Genomic DNA, 13,441 nt, shown 5'->3' with positions numbered 1-13,441 from the left:
CCCTCGGGGCTGAGGGTATGTACTGGTAGCTATGTGTTTGATCTCTCTCTCTCTCGTGTTCTTGATTCGGAACGATCTTGATGTACCACGAAAGTTGCTATTATAGTTGGATCTTATGATGTTTCTCCCCCTCTACTCTCTTGTGATGAATTGAGTTTTCCCTTTGAAGTTATCTTATCGGATTGAGTCTTTAAGGTTTTGAGAACACTTGATGTATGTCTTGCATGTGCTTATCTGTGGCGACAATGGGATATCACGTGATCCACTTGATGTATGTTTTGGTGATCAACTTGCGAGTTCCGTGACCTCATGAACTTATGCATATGGGTTGGCACACGTTTTTGTCTTGACTCTCCGGTAGAAACTTTGGGGCACTCTTTGAAGTTCTTTGTGTTGGTTGAATAGATGAATCTGAGGTTGTGTGATGCATATCATATAATCATACCCACGGATACTTGAGGTGACATTGGAGTATCTAGGTGACATTAGGGTTTTGGTTGATTTGTGTCTTAAGGTGTTATTCTAGTACGAACTCTATGATAGATTGATTAGAAAGGATAACTTTGAGGTGGTTTCGTACCCTACAATAATCTCTTCGTTTGTTCTCCGCTATTAGTGACTTTGAGTGACTCTTTGTTGCATGTTGAGGGATAGTTATATGATGCAATTATGTTATTATTGTTGAGAGAACTTGCACTAGTGAAGGTATGAACCCTAGGCCTTGTTTCCTAGCATTGCAATACCGTTTGTGCTCACTTTTACCACTTGCTCCCTTGCTGTTTTCATATTTTCAGATTAGAAAAACCATTATCTACTATCCATATTGCACTTGTATCACCATCTCTTCGCCAAACTAGTGCACCTATGCAATTTACCATTGTATTGGGTGTGTTGGGGACACAAGAGACTCTTTGTTATTTGGTTACAGGGTTGCTTGAGAGAGACCATCTTCATCCTACGCCTCCCACAGATTGATAAACCTTAGGTCATCCACTTGAGGTAAATTTGCTACTGTCCTACAAACCTCTGCACTTGGAGGCCCAACAATGTCTACAAGAAGAAGGTTGTGTAGTAGACATTAGGCCGCCCCTGAGGAGGTCTTGCGTCGTCCGCCTCGCGACGCTTAGCTCCTCGGGAGGGTCTTGGGTGTTTGCTTGTGAAGATGGGTTGTACGGGGCCATTGGAGGAGCCACGCCGCGGGCCGCAAGGAGGCAACCCTCGGGACCCCCCTTCCTAAAACACCGACAGTTGTTCATCGCCGTGAGGCGATTCTTCATCATGGCCATCCACTTGGGATAATGATGATCGTCAAAGATGGGGCATGTTACTATCTTCATCCTGTGGTCGACATAACTGAAACTCCAGGCGGTTAAACCAAAATCACACAGAATAAGGGAGTACATTGCTCTGATACCAATTGAAAGTGTGTTAAGTCGACTAGAGGGGGAGTGAATAGGTGATTTTTATGAATTCTTCACTGAGGAATTTTAGGGTGAGGAAACTCCTAAGCGAAGAACTACTTGCAGCGGAATAAGTACTCAGATGCAGACATGACATAACATAAGTATGGACATCATGATGAATAGAAAACAAGCACGGAGTACAAAAAGCGTTAGCACAGGATAAAACAGAATGAAGACAAACAGACTGAAGAAATTGGACTGAGGAAAGTGAGAATGTCTTCAGTCAAAGTCTTCAAACAGATATGAACAAGCACACAACACAGTAATGAGGAAATGAAAGGGTTGAGGAAATAGACTCAGTTAGCTCGGTGAAGACACTGATTTGGTGGAACAATTCCAACTGCTGTGACAGTCGTACATCTAGTTGGAGCGGATAGGTATTCAAACCTAAGGACACACAGTCCCGGACACACAGTCCTCACCATATTCTCCTTGAACTAAGGTCACACAGACCTCGTCCAATCACTTGTGGTAAGTCTTCAAGTGACTTCCAAACCTTCACAGACTCGATCACTTGGCGATCCACAATTTCTCTTGGATGCTCTAGACCATGATGCCTAACCATCTGGAGGATGCACAGTCCTCAAAGGTAACAAGCGTCGGTTCCACACAGGAACAATCTCTTCAGTGATGCTCAATCACTTTGGGTTTGTATGTGTTTGGTTTCGGGTTTCGGGTTTTTCCTCTCTTGATGATTTTCGCTCAAATTCCTCGGACGATGGGATGCTCTCAATGACAAGTGTCAGTTTCTCTCGGAGCAGCCAACCAGCTAGTGGTTTAAGGGGTGGCTATTTATAGCCTAGGGAGCAGCTCGACATGATAAGACATAAATTCCCTTCAATGATATGACCGTTAGGTGAGTAGATATTTTGGGACAGCTAGCGCATAGCACAGCAACGGTCAAAAATTTGAGGTTCAAATTCCTCAGGGCTATCATGTTCCTCACTCGTAGGCAATCCGCACTAGCGACTTCCTAACTCCTTAGTCAGGTAAATTCCTCAGAGACCAGAAGAACTACGTCTCTGTCACTGAAGAAATTGACTGAACTGTATGAGATTTCAAATGGCTTCACTCGAAGGGATTGGTAGGTGTAGGATTTTGAGTTGAGCATCACCTTGAAACCTTTCCTTAGTTTTACCTCGACCCCCTTTAACAGTATGGTGTTTCCTATGACTCAAGAAAGAGAAACTGAAACTACGAAAACGAACTTCATGCTTCATGTTCCTCGCATGAAAATCAAGTCTTCACGGTCACACCAATTTCTTCACTTTCAAAGTCTTCAGAAAGTCTTCAGAAATCCAAGGTCTTTAGTTGAAGACATTCATTTTTAGGGGTCGACTTTCTCTGTAAATATCAAACTCCTCATAGACTTATAGTCCCGTGTACACTCACAAACACATTAGTCCCTTAACCTATAAGTCTTCAATACCCCCAAATCACTAAGGGGAACTAGTTGCACTTACAGCAATTATAGTGCCAACTTTTAGTACATAAAACATAGAAATTTCTTTCTGAAGTCAAGTGCCAAAATAGGAGTCACCACGTTCATCAAGTCTTACAATAGCAACCATTGTAAATCCATGGTTTGTGTTCAGTATGACATCCTTGCAGTCTTGATTTATGTAAAGGGAAAGATTGTGCACTACATATTCGGTTGCATAGCAAGGGACGCGCTGCAGTAAATGGTAGGATTGTTAAAGAAAACATGTTAACATGCAAATATGGGCCCAAATTGAAAGCACTGTACAATAGTTGAAATAGAAGGACAAAAATCTATAATTAAATAGATAGGGGAAACATGATGTCATGGAACTATGAGAGTAATCGAATGAACGATACATCATTAATTTTCCTAATATAGAAAGAACAGGGGGAAAATCCCCTTTGACGTATATGGTGCATGTGGCACCTTTTATCCAAATGTAGCAATATTTAGTATATGTTCAAGAAAGTAGGCCATGCCAACCGATTTAGGGTCAGATTGAACATACCGCACGCATCCTCAAGTCATCTGGTATGGTGAGATGGAATGTCTGGCGGAGGCCGCATGGTCCTAATGTGTCCGCGCACTGTACACACTATGAACGAAAGAAAACCCTCAAATGAGCTCGAATAAAAATGAATTCATGGCGATTTAGGCAGGGTGATTAAAGGAGGCAGATGAATTGGGATAAGAGATGAGATAACATCTCCTTAACTTAGTTACCTTGTTGTCCATGAGAAAGAACCCTCATGTCGGGGAATACAAACATGAGTGTGTATTTTCCCCTGACTCGTGCATGAACGAATAAGTTTACGGGCACGGGGACAAGACCACAACTCCAAGATCAGATTGAAGCACAAAATACTAGCCCTTTGGAGGATCCAACATGTGGATCAAGAAGACCAAGAGGAACCAGAGAAGCAAGACACGCCAAGGAAAAAGCCTCCCTTGCCGAGCAAGCGAGCCTGGCGAGGACGGGGTTTACCCCGAAAGCAAGCTTTTGAGGCATCCCGGCAGGCCTGCCGGGACTTACGGAGACAAAACCAACCCACCGCACCACCTCATCACGACCCAGGTCATTGATTAGTGCGGTGTCGACCTCCAAGGCGATTAAGTGGCTGCTATCCACCACTTGGCAGCCACTTCCTATGGAAAACGCCTACAAGTGACACCCGTCCTGCAACGTGTCAAGCGACCAAGCGCAAAGCTGGCAAAACAGCCCGGCAGCCCCTATCGGGCAAGCTGTGATGTGACGTTGAGCGGCGCATTTAATGCGCTCTATTAGCCTGCAGAGTTAGGTATGGTAGAATTGTTTGATCCCTAATCAGTACATAATGACTGATTTGCCACTGTGGTAACACCTTCTATCTATAAAAGGAGGCCCAAGGCAACCATAGAAGGAGTTGGATGATTTAGACCTCCACACCCTCAAACGTACGTAGCCGCTCTCGCCCTAAGGCAACCCTGCCGGGTAAGCGAGTTGCGTTCACCACCATTCTTTCCACATCAATCCACCAAAGCAGGAGTAGGGTTTTACGCCTCACGGCGGCCCAAACCTGGGGAAAATGACCCTTGTGATCTTTGTCGTGCCGTTTCACGTTTTTCCGCTCTTTGTGCAATGTGCCATCCCCCCGCCGAACCAGAAAGGGGCTCTTGGTCCCACAGGTGGTCGTGGTTTCCCGCAACATCTTTGGCGCGCCAGGTAGGGGGATCACTTGTGCGAACCCGAAGGCGTGAGCAGCGCATCATATCCGTTATGGCTCTACCAAGGTTGTTCCTTTGGAGCCAGTGGCATCCAGAAGAATGTGGGGACAGAGCAGGGGAGCGGGACCATCCCGCATCTGCTTTGTTAAACATTTCACCATACCATGGTCGCGGCCGTGGTAAAGATCGATGCTAGCGGTGATAGGCCCTTTCCCAGGTGGCCTGGGCGGCGCGACCGCCGCTCGTGTGCTGGTCGGAAAGAAGGGGCGAGGTGCGCGGGGGCGAGGTTACTCTTTTCTCTCTCCCTCTTCGGCAATTGAGCTACTCTTCCTATGGCATCGTCAATGTCGATAAGGACCATGCGATACTCGGTTCTACATTTACCCTGCTTAGGGAAATCCTGAGTGACGCGCCAGTATGAATCCATTGATTGGTGTCCCGGCAAGTATGCTCCGGCAAGGCCATCCGCACTGGTGTGACTCCCGTGCTAGCCGCTATCAGACTGTTCAAAAAGAGTGGAGGAGAAGAAGAGGGAACGGGAAAGCCCGACACCATATTTCACCACCCGCCAGGCACGCATGATATGAATTGGTCCCTGCCGGGAACCGGAGCATTGTTTGCATGACCTCGACCTTTCCGGACATCGCAAGCACGCCAAAGCGTGTACGGCCAGAAGGGACGGAAAGGAACAAGGAAAAAAGCTAGGTACACACAATCATTTCCTCTTGATGAATTCTAAGTTTTTGCACCCGCTTATCCCTCGGCTTTAGTAAGTGTTCATACTATGAAATCCTTCGGGTGACGGTACCTTGGCTAGCTCTTTGTCTGCACTCCCGTTCTGTCTAGAGCCTTGCTCACAGAACGAGTGGCTGCCTCGAGAGCTACCAAGGACAAACTTGCCGGGACGCATCCACGCCAAGATGAATGTTAAGGGCTAGCCCCTTACGACAATTGCGGCAATATTATACTGGCAAGCAACCAGAACATACATAAGGAACAATAGTACAAACACAAGCATACAAGCTCAGAGGGATAAACACACATCTAAAGTTAAGCAAAGGACATTAGTTCCACGCAAACATAAAATAGTACGGTACCTAAACACAAAACATATGTCATGTTTTGTTACAGGGTAGCAAGAGAGCAACAACGGTCCTTCACTTCGTCTGGCGGCTGTGTGAAGTCATGGGGACACAAAGGGCCTTGGTGGCTAAGGGGGTGGCTATGACATCGGCGCCCGCCGGCGGCCTCCGGAAACCATCGTCAAGATCAAGATTTGGATGGCGGCAGGCGATATTGCTCAAGACAATGAGGAGGGCGTTGTGGGCGAGCTTCCGGGACTCGATCGCAAAGCGCTTGGCCATTCCTTCCTTGTGCACCTTCAACTTGTTGATCAACTCACTGAAGAAGATTCCCAGCTTGACGCTAGGGAATTCATGCCTATTGACTGAAAAAGCCGGCCCATCCATGCCCATCACAACAGCCTGAGCAGCAAGGCGCATGGCAATATCAATTAGGCTCCTGATCCAGAGGTTGACCTGCTCGGTTTGGTTTGCCCGCTGGTCTTCTGCCTCCTTCCGGAGACGATGTGCATTGTCCAGGTCCTTGGACAGTTGGTGCTGGCAGGTTCCGCTGGACTCTGCTGCGCTTTCCAAGGTGCCGATCCTAGCTTTCAGATCCGTGATGGTACCATTGGCGGTGTTAAGGCTTTGGGTCCTGGAAGAGAGCTGCGACAACATGTCGGTCAGGATGGCCTTAGTGTTCCGTGCTTCCTCCTTGAGGGCCTCCACCTCCTTCGTGATCCCGACAAGCTCTTAGGTCAGCTTGATCACCTGTTGGTCAAGATCAGTTCTGGCGGCAGATGCGGCAGCCAGATCGTAAGTGATCTTCTTCAACTGAGCAACAGAATCAGTCGTGAGGACATCCAGGGCAGCTTTGTGCTTTCCCTCCAAATCTTTGGTGCGTTGCTGCACAAGGGCCTCCAGGTCATCATCTTTGGTGCGTAGGGTGGCTCCAAGTTTCTCCTCCCGAAGGGAGATCTCTTGCTCTCTGGCGTCTAGGAGCGCCTTATGGTCCGCCAGGCATTCTTCGCGAGCCATGACATCTTCCCTTGTCATCGGGATTGCCTCTTGCTGCCTCATAAGCACCTTGAACTACTTACCATGCCATTCGCGCAACTCCGGGCACTTGTCCTTCAGCTTCTGGTCCATGTTGCTACTAGTCTCGCGCCACTCCTTGAGCACCTGCCACTTCTGGTCATTTCGGGCTTGCATCTCCTTAACCCCTGCTTCCATGGACTCCAGGAAAGACAAGTCCATTGCAACGGCAACCGGATCGTCCGCTTCTCCAATTCCTTAGTGCAACGGCGCCAGGATGCGTCGAAGCTCTCCGTCGAGCTCCGCGCCCATCACCATTGACAGGCCGGAGGCTCTAGTCTTAGACTACGCCAGCACCAGCTAACTTGATGAGGGTGGCGAGGTCGCCATAATGGTCCTTGAGGAGGGAAGAGGATCCATGGTTTGGAGAGGAATTTTCCCCTCAACACCAGTTCCACCTCTGGGGCGTTCTTCGAACCATGCTCCACCACCACCAAATAATCTTGGGTGCTCTCGACAATAGGGCTCTGCCCCTCCGAGTGGCAACCTTGGCGGCCTCATCCACAGCCACTCGCCCTATGCTGGCTACCTCTTCCAATAGTTCTGGCTCGTCATCCTGGAGGACTGCAGGAGAGAGGACGAGCAAATGACAAAAAAAAAGAAAATAGATAGAAAGAAAGCAGAAAGTTCAAATTTCCAGGACAAGAGATATGAACACAGAAGAAAAAATAAGAGCGGAAGATAAGTACCTGGAGAAACCTGCCAGGCAGGGACCTCAATTTCCTCGGCAATGTCAGTTGCCGGGCCATGGTCTCCACTTCCTGCCGCGGCAGTTGCGGCAGCACTCCATGCAGTCTCATCCATGGAAGACCTCGCCAGGGGTTCGTCGACTGGGTCAGCAGGGGGAACCTGCCCCTCCATGGGGACTCATCCTGTGCCATCCCACCGCTCCCTCCTGTTGGGAGAACAGGAATCTCATCTCTTTTACCTATGGTGGAGGGGACCAGCTCCCCACCGCCAGGCCGGGGGCTGGGCTCGAGGCTCAGGGCAGGATCCTCCATGTTGCTCCCTATCGGTGTCAAAACCGGCGAATCTCGGGTAGGGGGTCCCGAACTGTGCGCCTAAGGCTGATGGTAACAGGAGGCGGGGGACATGATGTTTACCCAAGTTCGGGCCCTCTCGATGGAGGTAATACCCTAATTCCTGCTTGATTGATCTTGATGATATGAGTATTATAAGAGTTGATCTACCACGAGATCGTAGAGGCTAAACCCTAGAAGCTAGCCTATGATTATGATTGTTGTTTTCCTACGGACTAAACCCTCCGGTTTATATAGACACTAGAGGGGGCTAGGGTTACACAGAGTCGGTTACAGAGAAGGAGATCTACATATCCGAATTGCCAAGCTTGCCTTCCACGCAAAGGAGAGTCCCACCTGGACACGGGACGAAGTCTTCAATCTTGTATCTTCATAGTCCAACAGCCCGGCCAAAGTATACAGTCCGGCTGTTCGAGTACCCCCTAATCCAAGACTCCCTCAGTAGCCCCTGAACCAGGCTTCAATAACGATGAGTCCGGCGAGTAGATTGTCTTCGGCATTGCAAGGCGGGTTCCTTCTCCGAATACTCCATAGAAGATTTTGAAGAAAAGATTGTGCCCGGCTCTGTAAAACAAATTCCACATACCACCGTAGCGAGTATAATATTCCATAAATCTAATCTGCTGACAACCTTTCATAACGTGACATCCTCCCGTGGCCCGGTCATTACAAACTGTTTTTCCTTGCCTGCCACTGCACGTGTTGCGAGGCGGTTTTATTGGCACGTCTTGTTGAAGCAGAGATCGTGTTCCCCTTATCATGGGATTCTCATCAATACGGATATGGGTAACCCAACCGCGCCATCAATCGCAGCGCTTGGGGAATAAGCGATTTTATGGGGCAAGTAGGGAGGCGCACAGTTTCTACCACCTTTATAAAGGGACAAGGATTCCTCTTTTTCACCCACGCCTTCTTCTTCCCCTGCCCATCCATTCTCGCGGACTCGAGCTCCAGCGCCCAAGTTCTCATCTTCTCCACAAAGCCATTCCAAACATGTCCGGAGCAGCAGGGAAGTGGATGGTCTCCTCCGTTATGGAGGATAACATTACAAAGCTCTAGGAAGCCGGATACCTGGCCGCAGACATCGCGCACTGGCTCCCAGACGCGGGGCAGATCGTCCCTACTCCAGAACCCCATGAGAGGGTTGTATTCCTGACCCACTTTGTCCGTGGACTGGGATTTCCCCTCCACCCATTTGTCCGTGGGCTCATGTTCTACTACAGGCTGGACTTCCATGATCTGGCCCCCAATTTCATCCTCAACATCTTGGTGTTTATCATCGTGTGCGAGGCCTTCCTCCGCATCAAGCCCCACTTCGGCCCGTGGCTGAAGACCTTCAACGTGAAACTGAAGGTGGTGGTAGGCCAGCAAGCAGAGTGCGGAGGTGCCATGGTGGGAAAAATGCCCAACGTTACCTGGCTCGAAGGCTCCTATGTGGAGACCGTGAAGGGGTGGCAATCGGGGTGGTTCTACATCACCAAGCCGCGCGACACCAATTGGGTGGCGGCCCCCGAATTTCGATCCGGCATCCCCACGCGGCTCACCTCCTGGAAAGAGAAGGGCCTATCCTGGGGTTCATGGGTGGAGCTGACCGGACTCCAGAACTGTGTAAAAAATATGATAAGAAAGAGAATCAAGCTTGTCAACATGGTCCAGGTCATGCTCTTCTGCCGGATCCTTCCGTGTCAAAGATGGGCATTCAATATGTGGGAGTTCGACCCGGCCAAGCACCAGACGCTGCGAGAGCTTTTCGACATGACGCACAAAGACGTCTGGAAGGTGCTGTTCAAGGCCGCCGAGGTACCTCCTCCCCTTACCAAGGATCACGGACTCAACTCAAAGCGCCCTGCCAATCTGGTAAGCTCTTTATATCATAAGATGTTCCTTTCCCCAGTATAATCATGTGAGGGATCTGAGCCTCCACGCCATTTTAACAGGACTGGGTAGCGATAGCGGAGCGGATCGATTGTCCGGCCCCATTGCCCGAAGATCCAGCAAGGGCTCTCTTTGTAGAGATGCTGGTTCCAGCGCCCTATGAGGTGCTGGAGAAGAAGGCCAAGAAGAAGGCTGCGGGGACCAGGAAAGGTCTCCGGTGCAAGGTTGTATCGGACTCATCGTCTGAGAACACCGAGGCGCACTCCTCCCACAAAAACGAGGAGGAGGAAGAGGGAAGTTCTCTCCCCCCCAACCGGGAAGGACAAGAAAAGGAAGGCCGCCCCATCTGGGGGGGCCGAAGGGCCCAAGAAGGGAAGGACCCTCCTTCCGGACCACTCCACAACAGCCGCTTACAGCGACGAGGAGTGGTTGCCCAGGGACATGCCCCTAGCAAAGTCGTAAGTATCTGTATACTATAATATTTCTGGTATGTTTTGTTTTATTGCTTCTTATCGTGTCAAACATGATCATGCAGTCCATCCAAAGCGCATATCGACGTATCTTGTTCGGATGAGTCTTTGGGCCAGTCGGTGATGAATAGCGATTCACTCCCGACAGCCACCTCCCCCGGCCCACGGACGACATTAAGGTGTTGTCTCAAAGGGCATCGGACCGAGGCGACATCCCAGATGCCTGGTGCATGGGGGGTAAGACTCCGATGGGTTCTAATGACGGGGGCCGCGGCAAGTTTGGCCACTGCGCTGGACCCTCCAGTGGTTCTGAATTTTGTCAGGCGACCCCTCGCTAAGGGGGGCGAGCCGTCTGTGCAGATGGCCTTTTTCCATCCAGAGGCATCGGACAACTTGTTGGAAGCGCTTCGCGGCGCTTCCATTGATGAAGAGCACCGCACTATCATGAGTGCGGTGGTCGAGAAGGTTCGGTCCGCCAAAAGCGGATTGACCGAAGCCTATGCCAGCCTCCTAACAGGCTTTGAGGTAAGTAATCGAATTATGAGAAAATATCACAGCATAGACAGTAGCCCCTGATGCTCTGTTTGGTGTTCGCAAAGAAAGGTCGAACAGAGGATCAAATAACGATCACAGGAGGCTAATCAGAATATGTCTATGTGAATAAGCAGGCTTCGCTGCTGGCCGCTGTCGCTCGTACTGCGGAGGTCTTCGGACTGAAGCGGGACCTTGAGCGGTCCGAGGAAGAGCTCGGCCTTACCACGAGGCAGCTCGAAGAGAACAAAGGTAAGTGATACCCCGTCTGTATATTGATAAAGAAAAAAGTGGTTATTAGATCATAGGATCATCATGAATTTTTCTAGGGGCCACGACCGAAGTGGCGGCCCTAAAGAAGGCACTGTCCGAGGCCGAAGACAGAGTGGCCTAGGAGCGCATCGAGCGCGAGAAGCAAGAGGCCCAAGTCGGCGAAGTTCAGCAAGAGCTCTAGGATTTCCTCAAAAAATACGAGTCCTTGGAGCGTGACTCTAAGACGCGGGGGTCCGAGCTTGCGAAGGCCCTCGAGAACGCACAAAATGCCAAGGCCGAAGCTCAAAAGGACCTCCAGGAGATTCAGGCGGTCAAGAAGATAGCGGCGGGTAAGGCATTCATTATGAAAAGCAAGCATGTGAAGGAAACTTACCTTTTACTTACCCGAATTCGAAGCTCTCCAGGAGCGTTTGCAGATCTACCCAGTAGCGTATCGGATGCCGCGGAGTTCTACCGGGCCGAGGAAGGGAGCTCGACGGAAAAGTTGTTCTGGTCTCAATATAATGGGACCGAACATCCGATGCCCTTGAGCGACCAGCTGAAGCAACTGGTCGAGCTTCACAAGGCGGCTGAACTGGCCATGAAGGGTCTCATAGTCCGGGTGTGGCCTGGCGAGCCCCTGCCTGGCAGCTACTTCGGCCTAGTAAAGAGGCTTGTGAATGCCTACCCACGGTTTGAAGTCATAAAGTGGTTCGTCTGCATTGAAGGTGCGTGCAGGGCCTTTGCCCGTGCGAAAGTGCACTGGGCGAAGATGGACGCCGAAAAGCTGGTGAAGGAGGGGCCACCGGAGGGCAAGGAGCATCGCCACCCCAAAAAGTATTATGACAGTATCCTGAAGGGTGCTCGCCTTGTGGCGGAGGAATGTGCTAAAGATGTAATATTTGAATGAATGTACTCATGTGATCCTGTAATATGAAAACGAGTTCATGTGCGCTATATAACGCTTATCGATTTAAAATATTGCCTTCTGTGCGGCCGTTTATAAAATCTAAGAGTTGGCCAGTCGTCGGCTTCTGCCCCCATGTAACTAGTACTGAGGTGTTTGGGATAAATCTTAAACACTCTTTATCCAAAAAAATTGGTCCTTTAAGGAGGTGTTTAGCGCAGCGAACAAGGCAAACGGACTATACAGCTTTATCACTCTCACTTAGCCATAGAAGTCTACAATTTTAAATTTTGGCGAAGCCCCTAGTATTCGGAAGGCCGAACTTGGGGCGCTATATACGCCTAAATTGGACAAGGCCAATTCCTCGCCCGAAGCGGAAAAAATCTTTAAGGATTTGAGACCTCTCGAACAGTGACCAGCTCTCGCCGCATCATGACAGCCAGTTTTCGGCTTTCTCTACTGAGGTGCTCGTCCGGAATAATCGGGACACAATCGCAGTAGTTCTCCCAGTGCTACCTTAGCCGATATAGCGTAACGTAAGGTACCAAAACATGGGAGCCAGGCAAACGCAACTATTGACCCAAGACATGATTCGGAGCTAATGCATATAATGCTATAAGTTCGGGGTGCCGCACTGTCGAGAGTGTTCGGACTTTTCTTGCCGTGTTATGGGGTACACTGAAGCCCCTGGCTCACTGGACGTACCAGAATGTACGGGTGCAATTTGTCATAAATAAGCAGATAGGGAAAAAAGATGAAGAAATGCAATAATAAGCTAACGTTGTGCATTGTTATTTAAATGATACGTCAAAGCGTATGTATACAAGTAGTGCAATAAGAAAAAATAGGACTATTTGACATGTCCTATCCAAGGGCAGGATGCGTGTGGGTATGTAAAACAGGTATAGCGATCGTTATCAGAGACCACCTGGGGATTCCCTTGTACGTCAAAGCTTCTTGCTTCCTTGGTGTTTCCTTCCCGTGATGGGTCCGATAATCAGGGTATCGGAGAGGGCCTTCAGAGAATAGGGTCCTGGAAGGAAGAAAATGGTAAAGATGTATGGGTCCTGAGGCGGTTAAGCCGCATTGTGGGTCGTGCCATAGCCGTGCCTCCGCCTATGCCCATGGTATCTTGAGTGTGTAATTATGGATGCGCGACACAAATTTCACCGCTTGACTGGGACTAGAACGGAGGCTGAATTGCTAGGCAAGCTCAGAACGTGTCGGGCGATCCTGTAGTAGGGTACTCTGGACTCGCTTGAAGGTGTTCGGGGGCTTTATCGCCGAATTGGCGGTTTGCCTCAAAAGGCTGCTTTGTACTTCTGCTGCGAGGGCCGCAGTGTGCTCCTCCGTACAGAGCGAGCGTTCTGTGTTCCCATTAACTGTTATAACCCCGCGAGGTCCTGGCATTTTGAGCTTGAGCTATGTATAATGCGGTATCACATTGAATCTGGCGAATGCGGTTCGTCCAAGCAGTGCGTGATAGCCACTGCGGAAAGGGATGATACCGAATATCAACTCCTCACTTCAGAAGTTGTCCGGGGATCCGAAGACCACTTC

Source organism: Triticum dicoccoides, chromosome 3A (genome assembly GCF_002162155.2).
Source record: "Triticum dicoccoides isolate Atlit2015 ecotype Zavitan chromosome 3A, WEW_v2.0, whole genome shotgun sequence".
NCBI classification, from domain to species: domain Eukaryota; kingdom Viridiplantae; phylum Streptophyta; class Magnoliopsida; order Poales; family Poaceae; genus Triticum; species Triticum dicoccoides.
The sequence above is the reverse complement of the archived record's forward strand: the minus strand, read 5'-3'. Positions refer to the sequence as shown.